At 42.6% G+C, this 22,355-nt stretch overlaps 1 protein-coding gene and 1 long non-coding RNA gene across 4 annotated transcripts in view; one reads left to right on the top strand and one right to left on the bottom strand.

Annotated features, from left to right (window-relative positions):
- The window catches only part of CSNK2A1 (casein kinase 2 alpha 1), a 51,143-nt gene extending 30,565 nt beyond the window's left edge, over positions 1–20,578 (bottom strand). The window contains exon 1 of one of the 3 annotated variants that reach the window (XM_039237706.1): positions 20,451–20,578. The gene's annotated coding sequence lies outside the window, so the exon portion shown is untranslated. Of the gene's footprint in view, positions 1–5,088; positions 5,141–19,452; positions 19,578–20,450 lie in introns of those variants that run through there. The other 2 variants (XM_039237708.1, XM_039237707.1) reach the window with 2 other exon arrangements.
- A 50-nt stretch (positions 20,579–20,628) lies between these two features.
- On the top strand, positions 20,629–21,512 carry LOC120235396. The gene is made up of 2 exons (XR_005529400.1): positions 20,629–20,698; positions 20,802–21,512. It is a non-coding gene; the product is annotated as an uncharacterized LOC120235396 (long non-coding RNA).
- Positions 21,513–22,355: the final 843 nt, after the last annotated feature.

Genomic DNA, 22,355 nt, shown 5'->3' with positions numbered 1-22,355 from the left:
CTCAAAATTAAACATTAAAAACAAAAATTTTTTAAATGATCCCATTTGGAAAGTTTGTGTTGAAAGAGAATAAAAAAGAGAGAAACTATGGAAAAGTTCAAGCAACCATTGATATTAATATTAGACTTTGGTCAATTATGGCTCCAAGTTATAATACCTACAATGGTACGTACTCATAGAACAAAAATACCATGTATTTCAAAACTAGAAAGAAGGGGGAAATGGAATGATGGAAAGAACCAAAAAGATAAAAGAAAAAACCCCAGAACACAAACAGTGAAAGAAAAGTTAAACTGAAATATGACTAATTATATTCAATATAAATGAAATAAATTATCCAGATAAAAATAGACTGTCAGACTAATAAAAAAAAAATCCAAATGAACTAAAATAACCAAAACAGTTTTGGGAAAGAAAATAAAGCTGGAGGAATCACACTATTTAATTTTACGTTATTTACTACAAAGCTACAGTTATTAAAACAGTGTGGTACTGACAAAGGCATAAAACAGTGGAAGAGAATGGAAAGTGCAGAAATATGGCCAACTGATTTTTGACACTGGCACAAAAGCAGTTCACTAGGAAAAGGGTAACCTTTTCTGTAAAAGGTTTTAGAACATTTGCACATCCATATGCAAAACCATGAACTTCGCTCTAAACGTCACACACCTCATAAAAAACAATTCAGAATGGAGGCACCTGAGTGGTTCAGTTGGGTGAGCGTCCGACTTCAGCTTGGCTCAGGTCATGATCTCATGGTTTGGTTCGTGAGTTGGAGTCCCAGGTAGGGCTTTGTGATGATAACGCAGAGCCCGCTTCAGATCCTCTGTCTCCCTCCCTCTTTGTCCCTCCCCTGTTCGTGGGCACATGCTCTCTCTCTCAAAAATAAACGTTAAAAATAATTCATAATAGATGGTGGATCTAAATATAAAATGTAACATTTTCAAACCTTTAGAAGAAAATCTTGTGACCCAGGGGCCAAGAATTAGAATTAGGCTGAGGTCTTTTTTTTTTTTTTTTTTTTTTTTGTGTTTTTATGTTTTATTCCTTATTTTTTTTTTTTTTTTTTTTTTTTTAAATAGTTTATTGTCAAATTAGTTTCTACATAGGCTGAGGTCTTAAAACAGAATAGCAAAAGCACAACCCATAAAAATAAAAATTGATAAACTGGACTTTATTAACATTAAAGTATTTCTCCTCTGAGAGACATTGTTAAGAGAATGAAGAAATAAGCCAGATAGGGAAAATATATTTGCAAATTGCATACATGATAAAGGATTTAGATGTACAATATATGAAGAACTCAACAGTAAGAAAACAACCCAACTAACAAACAAGCAAAAGATCTAAAAGGACATTTTGCAAAAGATCTATGGATAAACACAGGAAAAGATGCACAATATTGTTAGTCATTAGGGAGAGAAATGAACATAAAAATGAAATAATACACTACAGATCTACTAAAATGGTTCAAACAAAAAAACTAAAAAACTGAGAATACCAAAAGCCGGTGAGGATGAAGCATAACAGAAACTAATTCATTCCTGATGGGAATGCAACACAGTATACAGCCATCTAGGAAAACAGTTTGGTTGTTTCTTATATAATTAAACACCATACAACCAGCATTCCCACTCTTAGGTATTTTATTCAAGTGAAGTGAAAACGAATGCTCACACAAAAACCTATAGGTGAAAAGCTGATAGCAGCTTTATTCACAATTGTGAAAACAGTGAAACAACCAAGATGTCTAACAGGTGAATAGATAAACAATAGTGGTACAAGGACACAATGCAAAACGACTGATTTGAGCAACATGGATGAATCTTAAATTTATTTTTCTAAGTGAAGAAACCAAATCCAAAAAGCTACATAATAAATATTTCCATTTATAGTACATTCTGGAAAAGGCAAGCCATAAAGACAGAACAGAGGGGTGACTGCCCCAAGCAATGAAACTGTTCCTATAATACTGCAGAGGTGGATTTATTGCTCTAAGCATTGTCAAAACCCACTGAACTGCACACCACAAAAGAGTGAATATTACCGAATGTGAATTCCTAACTCTGTCCACTGACAGCACCTAGAATCAGTGTCAACAAGTAGCAATGACAGTAACACACCCAAATCTTAGGTTTCTCAGTAATTTTCTCCAATAAAAGGAATGACAGCTCCTTGCAGAAATGGCTGATTCAAGAATGGGTCAGGAAAAAGCCTGGCAAATCTTGTAGTCGAAGGGACAGGAGAGGCAATCTGAAAGAGCGTCATTGCCAAAGCTTGAATGATGGAACGATGGAATTCGACTATAACCCTAAAGAGTAAAATAAATATGCTTGGGTCCACGCTAGATAAATAATTAAATAAGTTATGAAAATCTTCCCTACATAAGAATTCCAACTTACATATACATTCAGAAAGAAACAGAAAGTCACCATTAAGAACAGCAACAGTAATTACTGTAGCCAAGATCCACTGACAGATGCTAAACCTGGTGAGCAAAACTTTGAGGAGAAATAGGATTATCTGCATAGCCTCTAAGCATCTCCTCATTAATTACTCTGGTGGTTTTAACACAGTCCACAAATTATTTGGTATGCCTCCCTCAAGGGAGTGGAATTTAATGTTTCTTCCCTTGGGGCACCTGGGTGGTTCAGTTGGTTAAGCGTCTGACTTCGGTTCAGGTCATGATCTCACAGTTCGTGGGTTCAAGCCCTGCATCGGGCTCTGTGCTGACAGGTAGCTCAGAGCCTGGAGCCTGTTTCAGATTCTGTGTTGCCCTCGCACTCTGCCCCTCCCATGCTCACTTCTCTCTCTCTCTCAGAAATAAAATAAAAAAACATTAAAAAATATTTTTAATGTTCCTCCCCTTGATGTTGGGTTGGACTTAGAAAAGACCTTCTAATGAAGAAGTATGTAGAGGGAGAAATAACTTGAGTGGAGAAACCTGGCCGACACAACATGAACATCACTCAAGATGAATTAAGTTAGCATCATACAACCCTGACGCAATGTGATAAGAAAGACAAGTCGCCTCAGTGGTATTCTTCTCAAAAATTCATAACCACAATCTAATCATGAGAAAGCATCAGTCAAACATAGACTGAAGGACATTCTACAGGCATACCAGTCTTCTCCAAAAGTGTCAGTCTTGAAAATCAAGAAAGACTGAAAAACTGTCACAGACTGGAAAAGACTAAGGAGACACGATGACTAAGTGTAATATGGTATCCTGGATTGGATCCTGGACAGAAAAAGCACATAGCTGGTAAAATCCAAATAAAGCCCAGTTTAGTTAACCGTATTGTATTGTTGCTAAATTTTTAAAAGTTTACTTATGTATTTTGAGTTTGCATGCCAAAGCAGGGGAGGGGCAGAGAGAGAGGGAGAGACAGAGTCCCAAAGCACCATGGAACTTGACACAGGGCTCGATCTCCCGAACCATGAGATCATGATCTCAGCCAAAAATCAAGAGTTGGACACTTAACCGACTAAGCCACCCAGGTTCCCCTTGCTGTGAATGTCTTAGTTTTAATAAAGTATCACAGTTATGTGAAATGTTAACACTAGGGGGAACTGGCAACTCTTCTGTAAATCTAAAATTATTTCAAAATTTAAAAAGTTAAATACTGACAATACTTGATGTTGGAAAGGATGTGGAACAACCACTATCAGACATGCTGATGGGAATGCAAATGGTATAGCTGTTCTGGAAAACAATTTGGAAGTTTCTTAGTTAAAATTACATTTTTCACATGACTCAGCAATCCAATCCCACTCATAGATATTTACCCTAGATAAATAAAAACTTATGTTCATAAAAGCCCATACATATACATTTACAGCAGCTCTATTCATAATCACCAAAAATGTTAACTAAATTGATAAACTGGTCCATCCATATGATGGACCAGTAATGGAAAGGAACTAACCATTGATACAACTTCAATGAAACTCAAAAGCAACATGTTGTGTAAAAAAAAAAAAAAAAGTCAGTTTCAAAATATTATACATTGTTTGATTCCATTTATGTAGCATTCCTTTTGAAAAATTGTTTCTAAGTTTTTAAAATGTTTATTTATTTTTAATGGAGACAGAGAGAGCACAGACAGGGAGAGGCAGAGGGAAGAGACACAGAATCTGAAGTCGGCTCCAGGCTCTGTGCAGCTGGACATGGGGCTCAAACTCATGAACCATGAGATCATTACTGGCCAAAGTCGGACGCTTAACCACTGACCCACACAGACACCCATATTTATATAACATTCCTGAAAAGATAAAACTATAGTAACTGAGAACAGAATAGTGGCTGCCAGATATTAGGGCTGGGTGGCAGGGCATGACTACTGAGGGTATACCAGGGAAGTGACAGAATTGCTCTATGTCTTGGTTGTGATGGTGGTTAGTTACCTGAATCTCTGTGTGTGTTAAAATCCACGGAAACTGTATGCACAGAAAGGAAATCTATTTTACTTATATTAATCTTAAAAATAAAAAATTTTTAGTGGGGAAAGTATCATATGCTGTATACTAACACATGATTTAACACAGCATTGAAATGAACAACTTTATGCCAGTAAATCTGAAATTCTAGAGGAAAAAGACTTCCTAAAACTAACACAAGAAGAAATGAAAACCCCAAATAGTCTCATAACCAGTTTAACCTGCAGGTGGATATCAGTTTGCAACCTCTGTTCTAACGTCTTTTCACTATAGTTTAACATTGCCAACACTTAAAAAGTTAAAAACTTTAAAAAAAAAATTTTTTTAATGTTTTATTTATTTCTAGGAGAGAGAGAGAGAGAGACAGCGTGAGCAGGGGAGGGTCAGAGAGAGAGGGAGTCACAGACTGAAACAGGATCCAGGCTCTGAGCTGGCAGTCAGCACAGAGCCCGATGCGGGGCTCGAACCCACGAACCGCGAGATCATGACCTAAGCGAAAGTCGGATGCTTAACCGACTAAGCCACCCAGGCGCCCCTAAAAACTTTTAAAATGTTAAGCAAATGCATAATGAACACGCTTTTTCCTCCTTCTCTGTGCCTTTAATTTTATGACCTCCAATAATGCTGGCTAGGAGAAACTCTACTTACCATGACTTCAAGGATCAGCCAAGTTTCTATCCATGATGAAGCCTTTCCACGCCTGTCCCAAACAAGTCAAATGTTCCTCTATTAGACCAAAGCACCCCCATATACTCACTATACTATCACGTTTTGTTTATGCAATTCTCTCTCCTCAACAGATTATAAACCCAAGGACCTAAACCTAATTTATTTCTCTTGGTATACGCCCTATATTTATCAAAGCACCTAGCATGGTAATGTATTCCATACATGTTTGACAGACTGAATATTAAGACAATAATAGACAATATTTTGTCAAAAATCGACCTTGCTTGCATATGGACTTGCTCATGCTCAAAGTCAAAGAAATGTTTGGCTGTACGATAAATATTTGATCTGTAGCTAATTTTATTTTTTAAATGTTCATTTATTTATTTTGAGAGAGAGGAAGTGAGAGCGTGTGAGTGGAGAGGCAGAGAAAGAGAGCGAGAATCCCAAGCAGGCCCCAAGCTGCCAACACAGAGCCTGCCATGGGCTGATCCCATGAACCGTGACATCATGACTTGAGCCGAAAAAAAGATCCAGAAACTTAACCGACTGAGCCACCCAGGCACCCCTGCAGCTCATTTTAAAGATGCTCTTTAGTCTTACATGTAAATCACATCCATCACCAACACCAAAGGTAATACTATTATTTCTCACGAAGAAGAATACGAAGAGATACGAAACCAGTCAATATGTGTGAGAGATGTTTCTTTGGAGCCACAAGCATTTAGGAGGTTGTGTGACTTGCCCATGTGATGAGAACAGTGCCTGACAATCTGTGACAGAGCCACAGAAATAGTTATTAAAATAGTTACTACTACAAGACATAAATCTTGGATCTACAAGGCACCATGAGGTTACAGAAAGAATGAGAACACTGGAACCACTAAGACTAACATGACCTTGGATCGGTCATTTAACATACCTAATTACAGGGAAGAAGGTGCAGAATATAAGAAAGAACACTGGCTAGCTTCCGCTAAAGATGTATGATGCCTATGGAAGGTTAGTCGCTGCTTCTTAGAATTTATATTTGTCACTTGGACCTAATAAGTCCAAGACCTAGGTAATATCTTCCCCATTTTACAAAAGGCAAGTCAGAGTAATTTCTATAAGGTCGCAGAGAGGTGGGGATTTATTGTCTAGATGCAGAGCCTACTCATTCTGTTCTACAGCAAACAATGTCCCATTTGGCTTACATAGCATTTTGTTCTCTCCATGTTAAAAACTTACGTAAAATCCACATGACAAAATTCACCATTTTAAAGGGCACAATTCAGTGGTTTTTAGTATATTCACAACTAGCAACCATCACTACTATCTGACTGCAGAACATCTCTATCACATCAAAAAGAAACCCAATACCCATAGCAGTCATTCCTAACCACCACCCTGCCCCCAACGAATCTGTTTTCTATCTCTGTGGATTTGCCTATCCTGCACATTTCATATAAACGGAATCCATCATATAATGTGATCTTATGTGTCTGGCTTCTTTCATTTAGTATGTTTTCCAGATTCATCCATGTTGTAGTTTCTGTCACAGTAGTTCATTACTTTTCATGGCTAAATCCACCGTATGGAAACATTATTTTGTTCATCCATCCATCAGCTGATAGACCTTTGGGTTGTTTCCTCTTTTTGGCCACTATGTACAATGCTGCTATGAACATTCATGTACAAGTTTTTCACACAGTGTTTTTAAAAAGCAATTAGCTATCAATCAAGCTGAATTACGTGTTAAAATTTTTCATTATAGATACTTAAGTGTGACAGCTGTCAGCATGCGTGCGCGTGCATACACACACACACGCATACACACACACACACACCTGACTTTCAGTTTCTCAAAAGAAGGAACACAGAAAGGTAGGTATGTCTGTCTGATAATAATTCTGTATTCCTGCACTGATAAAATCACTTGGCTCGGCTAAGCTGTGTTACCCAACAATGGGCTCTAAACCCACCCACTGGAGATACCATAGGTAAACCTGGACAACTCTATTCATTTATCTTACCGGTCTGATTCCTGTAGGTATTTGAGTTAGCAATCCCTGCTCTATACTAAATACATGTATAAGATTAGACTATTAATTAATGCTACATATTTTACAAAAGTAATGAGGGGGGGAGAATACAAGCAAAGAAAGTGTTCAGCGTTATACATGCAATGGTAAACACATTTAGGTTCTCAATTTCAGACCATTTAGAATTCCAATTTACAAGGTGACTTTTGCCAATTAAGAAATGCAGAACTGCGATGCCTGGGTGGCTCAGTTGGTTCAGCATCCAACTTCGGCTCAGGTCATGATATGACCCCGCATCAGGTGCTCTGCTGACAGCTTAGAGCCTGGAGCCTGCTTTTAATTCTGTGTCTCCTCCCCTCTCTCTGCCCCACCCCCCCCCAGACTCTCCCTCTCCCTCTCAAAAATAAACATTAAAAAAGAAAAAAAGAAATACAGAACCAAACATGTATTTACAGAAAAATTCTAATGGTTGAGGCCCTTCCTCTGCACTCCAACAGCACTCTTTGCTCATCCAGCACTGCCACTGAATGCACCTGTTTTTTTAGATAAACGAAACTCCAAGGGCAGAGAATAGTGCTTCTATATCCTCAGGAGTCTAACACTGAAGTTGATATAGGGTCTAGAAGTATTTGTTGAAAGTCTAATACTGTGACAAATGATAAATCAGGTAAACTGGTTACAGTAATAAAAGTAATGAAAAGAGGAAAGTGTTGTTTGGGCTACATAAATTATGGCATTGGAAATGGATTCCATCAATGAGATCAGAGGTAAATGAAACTCCCTAAAAGTATAAACAAAATAGCATGTACAGGTACATTTTTGTGAAGAAAAGGTCTGTAGCTTCTATTACAGGCCTAGGGGAATCTGTAAACCCTAGCAGAATTAATAATTTCTGAGTTAGGGGCCCTTGGTGGCTCAGTGGGTTGAGCATCCCCACTCTTGATTTCGGCTCAGGTCATGGTCTCATGGTTCATGACATCAAGCTCCAAGTTGGGCTCTGTGCTATCAGCTTGGGAGTCTCTCTGTCTGCCCCTCCCCTGCACACTGCCTCTCAAATAAATAAATAAAGCTTAAAAATAAAATCAGAGTTAGAAAAAAGGTAATGTTCACTTTTAACATTGTAAAATATCCATTTTAAAAGGTTAACTTCATAATTTTTATAAATACTAAACAATTAAATTTCTCAAACTAAGTATAGTATATCTATCTCATTCTCTCCTGAAGGGAGAGAGGAAGACAATGTATCCTAGGCTTCAATTTATGTTCTAGCAGAAGACCTAAGCTTGATGAATGATTAACATGTCAGTTTCAGAAAAGACCAGGTGGTATTCAGAGTCAGTCAGGTGAGGACAACAGTTTAAAGCAAGGACACTTTAGTTTTGCTTCACTGTATAAAAAAGTAAGAACCTGAATTTAAAAATTTTGTTTTAATGTTTACCTATTTTTGAGATAGAGAGAGAGAGAGAGAGAGCGCGCGAGCGAGCGCTCGCGCACCAGCCGGTAGGGGAGGGGCAGACAGAGAGAGAATCTGAAGCAGGCTCCAGGCTCTGAGCTGTCAGCACAGAGTCCAAAGTGTGGCTTGAACCCACAAATCATGAGATCATGACCTGAGCTGAAGTCAGTCAGAAGCTTAACTGAGCCACTCACACACCCCAGAACCTGAATTTCTTTACAAATGTCTAAACTTGAATCCTTTATGGTTGTTCATTCATTCAGAGAGAGAGAGAGGGAGAGCTCGATCACGCCAGTATGAGAGGGGCAGAGGGAGGAAGAGGGAGAGAATCCCAAGCAGGCTATCAGCACAGAGCCCAAGACAGGGCCGGAACCCACAGAACACATGAACCATGAGCTCATGACCTGAGAGCCAAAACCAACAGTCAGATGCTTAACAGGCTGAGCCACCCAGGCGTCCCTGACTTTTAAAAGTGTATCTCTTCAATTGTATGTGGAAAGAGAATTTACTTCAGGTCTGAGAGATACTTTAAAAGGGTCTTTTCTAAATTTAAAGCCAAGATTATCTTAAGATTGGTGGCCTTTTGCATCTTAAAACTGTTGAAAACCTCAATTACCAAACTTTCTAAATCGGTGCTTACTGCCTTTTTAAAAGTCAAAACACCAAGAGAAAGTAGTATTTGTCCCACACACTGAGATGAGTGATCAAGACTTTTGGACCTAAAGTCATTGGCTTGGATGTCCTCTAGCCCAAACAAATAACCAGAGGCTGAGGGGCCCAGTACCTTGGCTGAAAAATCCAAGTTTAAATAACATATAGAGCTCACAAGCTGAAACTGTCAAAATCCATGCAATAAGCTGAAAAAAACTATTTCGTAACTCGCCTTGTTTCAAGGGATATTCATATGACCATCTTTTCCAACCTCTTAGTCCAGATATACCATTAATGAACAATGACTTCTTCTGAGAGACCATCTGTTTGTATGTAGGTCACTGGCACAAAAAAAACAAAAACAAACACAAACTAAACATCCTAATATGAGTCACCTGGCTGGATCAATCAGAAATGCAACCCTTGAACTCAGAGTCGTGAGTTTGAGCCCCATACCAGCTGCAGAGATTACTAAGATAAAATAAAGCCTCATAACCCTAACTTGGAAGAATAAGACAAAATAAACAAGCGAAAAGGTTAATGGTAAACATGAATGTAAGATTAAATGAAGTTACCTTTCCCTCTCCACTTCATGATTCTACTTTCTTATCTCAAGGTCACGGACAATATTCTCTCACACCTATCAAGCTAATACCATAAGTAGTGGTGTTTTGTTTTTTAAATTGGGGGGAAATATACAGGTCAAAGGTTAACAATGAGCTCCTTGACAGTGCCCTTAACCCACTCTGAACTTCAAATCCTAGAACTCCAAGTACGCACTGAATAAGCAGGAAAACTACCTGCTCAAAGCTAACAGCCTAAGCTGCTTCTGGCCCTGTTAAGGATCCAAATTTGGAATATAAATATTCACAATAATACTTGATAACTCACTAAGTTATTGCTTACATAAACCTGCAGGATATTTAAGACATTGCAATCCTAACACAGTGCGGGGCCCTCCTGTCTTTATTCCCATCTACAAAATTTACAACATTTCTGTTTTAAAAGGCAATACACTCAAGCTTTCCCATAAAGGAAACCAGCAAATATGGAATAACAAAAAACATTAGCATTTGGGCTCTCTGTGTGAATTTCATTTCTCTACCTTTAAGCCAGAAAAGGAATCAAAGTGTCAATGTTACATAAATAACACAGCAACAGTGGGAGGTCTTCCAATGAAGGGAAGTATCATAAGAAAACCCAAGCAGTTTGACTTACTTGAATTAAGGCAGCTCTACCTCAAACATTTGACAGAAGTCTGAATCCAGCACTGTCTTCAATAATACAGAATATAGCAAATGACAGGCAAAGAAGTCTTCATCCGTATATCATTTTACTAGGCAACACAATCAAAGTAAAGCCACAATCTGAAACTTCGTTCCACTGGCCACAACCCTCTAGAACCCAAAGACAGAAAACTTCATTTGAGATCTAAAGTATAATCCAGCATTTATGTATGCAATAAGAACTACTGCTTTCCACCAGAATGCCTCTTATAAGCATGGGGGGAGATGTTAACTCCCATTTTAGAAATAAACAGGTTCGGGGACGCCTGGGGGGCTCAGTCCGTTAAGCATCTGACTTTGGCTCAGGTCACGATCTCGTGATTTGTGAGTCTGAGCCCCGCATAGGGTTCTCTGCTGTCAGCACAGAGCCCGCTTTGGATCCTCTGTCCCCCCCTTTCTCTGCCCCTCCTCTGCTTCTGCTCTCTCTGTCAAAAATAATTAAACATTAAGGGGAGGAAAAAAAACAAGTTCAGAGGTTAAATGACCTGCCAAAGATGAAAAGATTACTAGGTGAAGGAGGCCAGATTTTACTCCTAATCTGTTAAGGATTCAAAGCCAAAATAGATTACTTTCACTAATTCAACGCTATTTCCCCTAATTCTACACACTGATTTAGTAACAGCTTACCATACATACTACAATGAAAAGGGTTGCTTTAAATTTGGAGACAAGGTGAAGGGTGGGGGATGTGAGTTTTAACAATAAGGAGCCTTCATTAATTCTCTTATCTGAACGGGATGGTCACCACGCCACAATGGAACAAAAATCAGATTTTAAAAGATGGAAGGGGCACCTGGGTGGCTCAGTCAGGTGTCCAATTCTTGATTTTGGCTCAGGTCATGATTTCAGGTTGTGGGATGGAGCCCTGGGTCAGGCTCTCCACTGAGTGTGAAGCCTGCTGAAGGTCTTAAGATTCTTTCCCTCTCTGGCTCGAAGATGGAAGAGAGCCATCTCCAAAGCAGATGGCTATTTATATTCAGTCGATATAGTCATAAATACATAGAATGACTTATGTACTTTAAAGTACTGATAAAGATAGGTTCCTGCTCTGCCTACAGAGTATCTGGTTTAAAAATACAGAGCAAACAAGAAAGTTGGTCGATTATACCTGAGAGACTAGGACATAGAGAAAATGTGAATACAGGAAAAACTTCTCCAAACATATGCCTGACACACAATACAGAAGTACAAGTAAATTGTGATCAAACGACTGGGGAATGAGACCTCTGATCCAGGTCCACAAGGCTATAGGTGAGCAAACCTTGAACTTTCCCTGAGTATGAGTTGGGCAGATTCACTTCTCTATCTGGAAGAGAACCCAGCAAGACTAGATAACTACTCTGGCAGTGTACACTGTACTTGAGCAACTGAGGCAATCGACACGGGGTGTAACTTACATACTTGATCCACCCCTGAATAGCAATTCATTACCTCACTCACCCAGCAGGACATACCAGAAACAGGAACTACAGGTCAAAAGGCCTCATTAAAAAATAAGAACTGGTAGCAGAAAATGAAAATAAAAGAGTAACAGCACTGCAATGAACACACTGTCTTCACTGACAGCAAAGAGAGAGAACTCTTATTAGTCAGGCATCCAGTATTTTATAAAATAACTCTTCTTTCTCACAGTGACCCTGAGAAAACATGAGCTGGTGCTTTAGGTTACTAATCCTCACAAGAACACTCTGAGGTAAGTACTACTAACCCCCATTTTACACAGATGAAAAAAACTGAGGGTTAATAAACTGCCCAAGGTAGTTGCTATCCCAATTGGAGAAAGGGCAAAATCCAGTTTTGAGAGGTTAAGTAACCTCCAAATTTGGTCATCTCACTCCAAAGATGGAGTTCTTTCTAATATCCTGGTGCCTCCCTCCCTCTCGGCAATCTGAGTTAAAGAATTCCATTAAGAATGAGAAATTCTCAATCACCCCCCCCCACCCAGATTTCTGTCTATACCTAAGACACAAAGCCAATTAAGAGTTTTCATAAGAAAAGATTTCAGAAAGCTATTACCTTGTGGAATGATATATGCATTATCACAAAATGTCATTCAATTGTAAGTCTGGGGACAAGGACAATCTAGAAATCCTTAGGGGCACCTGAGTGGTTCAGTCAGTTAAGCGTCCAACTTCGGCTTAGGTCATGATCTCACGGTTTGTGAGTTGGAGCACTGTACTGGGCATGCTGCTCTCAGTGCAAAGCCCACTTGGGAATATCTGTCCTCATCTCTCTCTGCTGTGCCCTCTCCCCCCACTCTCACATGCTCTATCTCTCTCAAACATAAACATTAAAAAAAAGTCTTAGGGGCACCTGGATGGCTCAGTCTGCTAAGCATCTGACTTTGGCTCTGGTCATGATCTGTTTTTGTGTGTTTTTTAAATGTTTTATTTATATCTCTGAGACAGAGAGAGAGACAGCGTGAGCAAGGGAGGGTCAGAGAGAGAGGGAGATACAGAATCCGAAACGGGCTCCAGGCTCTGAGCTGGCTGTCAGCACAGAGCCCGACATGGGGCTTGAACTCACGAACCGTGAGATCATGACCTGTGGCCGAAGTCAGACGCTTAACCACCCAGATGCCCCATCTCACTGATTTTGGGTTCAAGCCCTACATCAGGCTCTGTGCTGACAGCTTGAAGCCTGGAGCCTGCTTCAGATTCTGTCTCCCTCTCTCTCTGCCCCTCCCTCGCTCACACACTCTCTCTCAAAAATAAATAAAACATTAAAACACATTTTAAATTTTAGAAATCTTTATAATAGCCCTACCAGACATGCAGTAGGCATTCAGGATCTGCTGAACAAGTAACGCCTTTTGACTGGTTATGAATTCAATAGCCTAAAAGGACTATTCTGTACTTTCTGATATGACATAATTCAATTTTTTAGGAAAATAATTTACCCATTCATTTTTCACAGGGTTGCTTTCTTAAAATTTATAGAACATTAATGAGATAGCTAAATTGAGAAATGCCCATTAATGCATTAGTCATAACTTCAGAAAAATTCCAAGTGTTCACTTTTCCAAGGAGATTAAAATGTTTCAGCTAATAAAAACCTGTCAGAAAAATCCACAAGACCAAAAAGTATAAAAGGAAAAGAAAAAACCGGAGCCAATATAAGGGCATTCAAGATGTGACACATATAAATTATAAAAGATTATTCTCAGTGTACCTTGGTATTTAATGCTAAAACCCTCACTTCAGATAACCCAGTATCTTCTATGCAAGAAAACACTATCACCACTAATGTAAAAAAAGCTTGCCCACCATAGCAACTGTTGCTAAGTAGGCTTTCATGTCTAAAGCTGAATGACACAGAATTTGTAGAAACCAATGAAATATCACTCTTAGCATGGTTCTGTGAATGCTTTCACCTTAAACTTTTAAAAAGACTCAATCCTTGATTTCTATGTGGGGGGAAAAGTGTATCTGGTCAACAACTCGGTCTGTTGAAATCTATCCCAGAGCATATGAAATATTTAAGAAAAACTACCAATTGTCTATAAACCAATAGCGTTTGTTACAATGACAGCAATTCTTTTCCCTTAATCCTGAAGGAATTTATTTGTCCAAAAAGCTAGGTGGCTCAGATTTCTATTAAAAAATAACTAAATGAGGAGCGCCTGGGTGGCTTAGTCGGTTAAGCGTCTGACTTTCGCTTGGGTCATGATCTCGCGGTTCGTGGGTTTGAGCCCCGCGTCGGGCTCTGTGCTGACTGCCAGCTCAGAGCCTGGAGCCTGTTTCAGTCTGTGACTCCCTCTCTCTCTCTGACCCTCCCCTGTTCACGCTGTCTCTCTCTCTCTCTCTCTCTCCTAGAAATTAAAAAAAAAATTAAAAAAAATGATATACCACTTTTGAAATTATCCATCTTAGGAGTTCAAAAAAAAATTAGGTGTACACACACACTAAGACTCTCGGGAAACAAACCTGGCTCAGGTCACTCAAAGAATGGTAACAGACCAAGGATCAAATCGAGTTTCTCATTTTAAAAAAAAGAAGATTTTATTTTTAAGCATACTATACCCAATGTGGGGCTCGAACTCACAACCCTGAGATGAAAAGTTGCACGCTCCACTGACTGAGCCAGTCAGGCACCCTAACCAGTTTCTCATTTTAAATCAAGTATCACAAACATTATTATTACCTTAAAGTGCTAAGTAAGACCTTACACCTAATCCAGTGCTAAATTCCACCAGTTCTGATTCTAAACTTATACAAATCGACTGGATTATGCAGAAGTTGTCATACAGTTGCCAAAACAATGATCATAAATGTTACAACAGTTAACATCTATGGGGCACTTCACATGGTAGGTACTGTGTTAAATGTGTTACACTCCCTATCTCAATTCTCACAATGACTCCACAAGAAAGGTGAGGCAGAGAGAGAATCTGTCCCAAGGTAAAACCTAGAAAAAAGGGCAAGGCGAGGGGGGGTGGGGGGGAGCACAAGGAATATAGTTCAAAAGCCACGAATCCCCACCGCCTGGACCAAGATTCTAGGCCAGTTCTAGGGCTGATACTAGGTTGAGTTACTTAACCCTCATGTGGCCCAATTTCCTTTACTCTAAACCCAAAAGTCAATCACGTAATCTTAAAAGTCCTTCATACACTGAAATGTTCTAATTTTGTAATCATCTTTCTATTCAGGTAACTAAACTGAAAAGAAGTGGTCTCCTTCCCTCCATCCTCTGAAGTCCGCACTAAAGTGGACAGTCTACATTTTATGAATCTAATCAATAGGATACTGTTGTGAAACAAAAACAAACAGCCTTTCTTAAAAGTTAGAACTCCACACTGCAATTTTAATTCCCAAATCTGACGCTTAACTTCAAATGACAACAGCAGGGAGAAAAGACCTTACAACTTTGGGTTGTGGTGGGAGGTGTAAAAAGAACAGACCACTGTATATAGGTGGTTATCAAATCACAAAGATAGATCACCCATTCCCATCTCCTCTAAAAAATTGGAAATAAGTCTTTAAAAGGCTGGAATATAAACTTATTGCTTTATTTAACCAATAAAAATTAATGAAGAAATTATGTCATTTATTCAAGACATTTTATATGCAAGGAAAAGCCACCAATTTATAGAAATCCTACCAAAACGGCCTAGAGCTCTAGAATCCACATTTTTCAATACTAGTCATCTAGGCAATTCAAATTGCATTTAAGGACAATAACAGGATATTTAAACACTAGAAAAGGCACAGGTTCCACTCAACACAATTACTGTGAAGTCTTCTAGAACCAAATCACTTTGCAGAATAACCTTTGCTACTTCTGTTCTTTACCAAACAATCCCCCTGAAATTTTCATTTTTTTAATTAAAAAATTCGTTTTGTTTTATTTATTTCTGAGAGAGAGAGAGAAAGAGAGAGAGAGAGAGAGAGAGAGAGAGAGACAGCATGAGCAGGGGAGGGTCAAAGACAGAGGGAGATACAGAAACTGAAACAGGCTCCAGGCTCCGAGCTGTCAGCACAGAGCCTGATGCGGGGCTTGAACCCACGAACCATGAGATCATGACTTGAGCTGAAGTCGGACGCTTAAGTGACTGAGCCACCCAGGCACCCCTGAAAATTTTAAATAAAATCAGCAAAGGCCCTCTATTAGTTTTCTGCTGCTGCTGTAACAAATTGCCACAAACATAAAACAACACAAATGTATCATCTCACAGTTTCTACAGGCCAGAAGTCAGGTGCGCAGCTGGATCTTCTGCTTAGGGTCTCCCGACACCAATCAATCAATCAATCAATCAATCAATCAAATCAAGATGTCCACCTTGCTCTGTTCCTTGCTGGAAACTTGGGGCAGGGGCAGCAATCTGCTTCCAAGCTCATTTAGACTGCTGCCTGAGTTTAGTTTCTTGTGGTTGCATGAGTGAGGCCCCCATTTCCTTGCTAGCTGTCAGCAGGGACTGTCCACATGCTTTCCACGAGGTCCCCTCCGATGATGGCAGGATGAGTGAGTGCCTCTCATGTTTCAAATCTCTGACTTCTGACCCATCTCTCTATTTCCAGCTGGAGAAAGTTCTCTGCCTTCATATTAGGTTGGCCCCACTCAGAAAATCCAGGATAATCTTCCTATCTTAAGATACTTAAACCATAATTACATTTGCAAAGTCCCTTTTGCCACATAATGTTAACATATTCAGATTCCAGGGATTAGAGTATAGACATCTTGGGGGAGGGCAGGGTGTCATTTCATCTACCACCGCCCACCCTCTGACCTCCAAAGATTCCTATCCCTCCCAAATGCAAAATACATCCATCCCATCCTACATTCCACTACAGCATCAACGCAAAGTCCAAAAATCTCACCTAAAAGTCATCAATTAAAAAGTCCCAAATCTCATCATCTAAATCAGGTGTGGATGAAGCTCTGCCTATAATACATTAAGAACAACTCCTGGGGCCCAATTCCTGAGAACAAAAAACAAGCGACCTGCTCCTAATACACAAGGGTGGGACAGGCATAGGGCAACAGTTATAGGATTTCTAGTCCAAAAAAAGGAAGATGGAAGAGAAAACAGATCCATTGGTCCAAAGCAGTTTCAAAATCTGAGCAAACTCCATTCCATTTCAAAGTCAGAGAAAAATCCTCTGGAGCTTTCAGCTCCACCTCTCTGGGCTCTTGGCCCCACCCTCTGAGTCACCCACATTTTAACAAAAAGCAGCATACTCACACCTGAGTTTTACCAGCCTGTTTCCTGCCTAGAATCTGGGGGGGGGGGGGGGGGGGGGGGGGGTTAATAGACCTCTTTAACTTTCATACTGTGTCTTTCAACCCAAGCTGGCATCGTTTCTGATAGTATAAAATCCTCAAGGACCTCACATAAATTTAACGGGTATCATTCTGTTAGCCAGACTCCTATCCACGAACACACGGGGCTCCACCTTCAACACTGTGCTTGGAAATCTCTGCTGGATAGCCAGGTTTATCACTTACCAGTTCAGTTCTCTTTTCCCCCTCACCACAGGATACAATTATAAACTTCCCTGCCACTATGTAACAAGGATTCTCTTTCCTCCAGTTTCTAATGCCTACTTCATTTCCACCAGAGGCAACATTGGTATTTCTACAGTCTGTTCTAGGCCTTTTCTTTTTTGTTTCAAATGTTTTTATTTCTTTCTGACAGAGAGAGGGACAGTGTGAGCAGGGGAGGGGCAGAGAGAGAGGGAGACACAGATCTGAAGCAGGCTCCAGGCTCTAAGCTAGCTGTCAGCACAGACCCCGATACGGGGCTCGAACCCACGAACCGTGAGATCATGATCTGAGCCAAAGTTGGGAGCTTAACCCGACTGAGCCACCCAGGTGCCCCTGTTCTAGGCCTTTTCTATTCTGCTCTTCAAAATTTTCTGGCCTTCATCCACTTCCATATTTCTAGGTAACAGTACCCCACTCCCGGTACCAAGTCTATACAACTTTCTACCGCTGCCATGACAAACTGCCACAAACAGGAGTGGCTTAAAACAATAGAAATTTATTGTCTCAAGTCCGAAGTGTCTGTAGGTCACAAGTCGGAAGGCCTTTGGCTAAGTCTTCTGCTCAGGGCACAAGGCCAAAATCAAGGTATATTCCTCGCTGGACAGGCTAGGGGAAGAATCCACTTCCAAGCTCATTCAGGCTGTTGGTCAAAATCAGTTTCTGGTGGTTGTAGGACTGAGGTCATTCCCCTGTTGGCTGTCAGCTGGGGCTGGTCTCCGCTACTAGAGCTGCCCACATTCCTTCTCATGCTTTCCCTGCAGGCCCCCTCAAGCAACAGCAAACGGAGTCCCTCTCATGATTGGAACATCTGTTTTCACCCTTCTGCCCGAACTCTCTGGACTCCCAGGTGGAGTCAAGTTCTCTGCTTTGAAGGGCTCCTGCCAGTAGATTGGACCCATCCACGAAATGCAGAATAACTTCCTATTTTTAAGATTCTTAACTCTCAGTAGATCAGCAAAGTCCCTTTTACCGTGTAACATATTTACAGATTCTGGGAATTAGGGTGCGGACATCTTTTGGGGGGAGGGTATCCTTCTGCCTACGCGAAACCCAAACCCTAAGTAAGGCTTTAAACCCCGTTCCTGAAGAAAATTTCCCCTTTCTCCAATCGAGTGTGTGAAGTAAAGGTGTCTGTTCAGGGACAGTGACAACAGTACAACCGAACGCTCACCCTGTAACAGTGGCTAGGCAACAGCAGAACTAAAAATACACTGTGGGAAAGAAGCTGCCACTTGTTTCATCTCCAGCCGGCAAGGCAACAAACCCATTACACAGAAACTAACCTAACGTTCCCCTGCAGCGTGTGCTCCTCTTCTCTACTGAATTCCGTTCAAGAGGACATAACCAGGCATGTCGGGTTCTCTTTTTTTTTTAAACATAAGTTGCCCCAGGGTGACCTGACTTTGTAATCGGTTGATAAATCAATCCAAGCAAACTTCACATCTTTTCTTTCTTCGAACCATGCACCCTCCCCCAATAGCAAATGAAAGTCAAGTATTTCAAAGTCACAGGAGGATATGCGTGCCCAGATAAATCAGCAGTTGATTTCTTTTTTTAATGACACCAGGGAGACCTAGTATTGGGCCTGATCTTTCACAGCCCCACTGAGCCAGTTAAGTCCACTAACTTACAACAAAACAGAACACTGCAGCAAGAAGTCTTGCCCACCTTTAGATTCTCGACCACACATCTTAGGTAGAACAGAGGGCCCCTAAATATACCAGCTCGTCCCTTTAATCTAGCAAGCACTCACGACCTGCCAGGCCGGGTGGTAAGCACTGGCCACAAATTATCTTCTTTACTGCTTCCCCATAAATGTACGAACTAGGAAAGACTACCGCCCCCCACTTTACAGATAGGAAAACCAAGGCTGACAGAGGTTAGGGCACCCAGCTAGGCAGTAAGGGCGCTGATATCTGAGAACCCGGGCACTCTGGTTCCTTACCACTGCTCAGATGTAACGCAGTCTCCTAGCTCCTTACAAGCTCCTGCCTTTCCAGTTTTCACGTCCTCTCGCCATGCCCCCTTCTCTGCGAACTCAGCCGTTTAAAGGTGACCAAGTCTTCCCAAGCGAATTCGCCACCTCCTTTCCAGAACTCTTCCCTTCCCACGATAGCAAGAGTCAAGAAGCGACTTCTTCCCACCCTGACTTCGCTTTCCAAAAACAAACTACGGAAGCTCCACCCCATCACCTGCTCAGACTAGAAATGTTCCAACGCTGCAAAATCACCAACACCAACAACACACAAAATAAAAGTCGTACTCTTCCAAAAGGTCGCAAACTAGTATGTATACCGTTGGCCAACCCTTCACTCTACATACTTCTCTTCCACCCAGGCGCCCAACTAACCCTGAACTCCCCAACTCCACCCATTCCGCCCCACTTCGTGGTCCCTTCCCCCTTTCTCCCCAGCGACCTCGCCCGGGGTTCCCTCCTCTGTGCACCCCAGTCTGCAGGTGGGAAGCCCAACCCGGCCCAGAGGGACCCTCACAAGGCCCCCCACTCCAGCTGCTCCGCTTCGCGGGAGGGTTCACCCCACCCTACCCATCAGGCACCACTCCCCTAGGCACCCTCCCCCTGCATCCCCCTGTGGCCCCACCCCTCAAGCTCCCTTCCCCCTCCGGCGACCCCCTCCTCCAAGTTGCCCCCTAGTCCCCGCCCCAGTCCAGCCCTCTCCCCCGCAATAAGCAGGACTCCTGAGAGCCAGTTCCCACCCTCACATCAGCCTCTGCCCGGCAAGCCTCGCTCGCGGTCCTCAAGGGTGGCCCCAGGCCTCCCCGATGGGCTGCAGGGGCCTCGGCTGGTGTGTGTAGGGGGGGGCAGGGGAAGGCGACGGGCCGTTCGGGAGTCCGCTGGGAGCGCGAGGGGCCGCCGCGAGCCGTTGTCCCATCCTGGGCCCACCTCCGTACCCCGACGACCTCGCCTGGCGGCTCCCACGGTACCTGTGATGGAAGCGGCAGCGGCGGCGGCCGCTCTCCCCTCTCCTCACACAGACAATATGGCGGCGGCGGAGGAGGAGACACACGGCTCGGCCGCCAGCCGCAGGGACCAAAGCGAGGCTGCAGCCGCTGCTGCCGGAAGCGGAAACCCCCTTCCTACCAGGAGGCGGGGCGGGACCGCTTCCGACCCCGCCCCCCGCGGAAGCTGGCTGAGTGCGGCCATGCTGGGACGTGCTAAGGTCTCCCTGCAGGTGCAGTTCCGGGCTGGGGGGAGGGGGGGCCGCAAAATGGGAGAAATTGCCGGTATAAAGCATAACAAAGAGATTTACAGTAATGAAGCGCCTTTTGTTTCAGCACCTGTTGAGAACCGACGAGAGAAAGGAGACTAAATTCCCGGACATGTACAGTTGGTTTGCCCCAAGCTAAGATGGCGGTCCCTATGTTTCCCGCACTTCACCCAGATGACGAGTCGCACCAGTGGACCAGCCAGCCGGCCTTTCTTGAAGCATGCGCGACCTGCGGAGCTGTAGAGCAAAGCATTGTGGGAGTTGAAGTCGGCTACTCCGACCCCTCGTCTAGGGTTAGGGTTCCAGCAGCACGTTTTCTCTGCTCAAACTTTTGAGTTCGCGACAAACGAACGAAAGTTGCACCCTCGGAGGGGTGTGACGCTGGAGTGGAAGGAGGGACGACCCCAGCCCTGTAGAGACTGAGACCCTATTCCTGCTTCCTGCAGAAGACCTATTTAGAACTACCCGTCTAGAAAAAAAGTATTTTCTGCCTTAAGGCTGCCACCCCTCGTGCCCCCGCCCGCCTGGGCAACTTCCTCTAAAGCAGCGACAGAGCACTTTCTATCTTGCAGGCCTGATCACGGCGTCTTCTTGGATTAAAATCTTCCCGGGCTCCCCTTTGTGCACCGAAGATAGCCCGAGTTCTCTTGACATCCAGATTCCTGCATAAATTTGACAGCCCCAACTCCCCCCTTTTTTGACACCGTTTCCCTTTCTAGCCTCCTTTTCTGCACCCAAATTTCTGACGCGTCCACCCGGTAAAAGGGCAAACGATTCCTGGATCTTATCTGTGTTGCCTCTTTTGTCTTTGCACTGGCGGTTACTTGCGTTACTGTCATTTCCTGAACTGGCTAATCAAATTAACTCGGGTCCTTTCTTCTGGGGATCAGTCCCTCCCCTGACCTTCCCCAGACGTCGGAGCCGTCGTCACTCTGCAGCTTGACAGGTCCCTAGCCTGCCTCCTCCATCAGACTGTGAGCCGCCAGTGGACAAGGCTGGGTCTGATGATCACTGCCCTCTGCCCAGGCCCTGCTAAACACTGGTGTGTTACAGAGAAGAATTCAAGTGTTAGCCTCACCTCTGGTGGGGCAGAGGTGTGAGGGCTGGAACAAGGGTGAGGAGACTGGGTTATTTTCGTACCAGCCATTATCCCTGAGCTGCCTCAGAATAGTCACCTGGCCCAGGAACGGGCCTTCCCACCTCCCTCCATCCCTCTTTTCGCAGTTTGTCAGCCTCCTGGCACCTCTGTTCCCAAAGAGACGATCTCCTCCCCTATAGGATGGGGGTGGCTACAGCTGCAGACATACAGCAATGGCCTCAAGGAGGTGGCCAGACAGGCGTGCAGCATTTGACCCAGAGGGCTGGGCATCACAGTAATGGCTTCTGGGTGCTCTCAGGCAGGTCGACCACCTTCCCTGGGCCTGTTTCTCCACCTGTAGACTGAGAAGGTTACACAAGATGATCCCAGGATTTTCGTGAAGAACTTTTTTAGGAAATGACTGGCGTTCCACCTGGCTCTTGGACCCTATTCTTTTGTTTTCTTTGCTTGTTGGCTGTCATGGCTCGTTCGTTCACATGTATTCAGTTCACAGCTAGTAATCACTTGCTCTGAGCCAGACAG

This window comes from Hyaena hyaena, unplaced genomic scaffold (assembly GCF_003009895.1).
Source record: "Hyaena hyaena isolate Hyena2069 unplaced genomic scaffold, ASM300989v1 scaffold_131, whole genome shotgun sequence".
In the NCBI taxonomy this organism is placed as follows: domain Eukaryota; kingdom Metazoa; phylum Chordata; class Mammalia; order Carnivora; family Hyaenidae; genus Hyaena; species Hyaena hyaena.
This window is presented reverse-complemented; position numbering and strand designations above follow the sequence as displayed.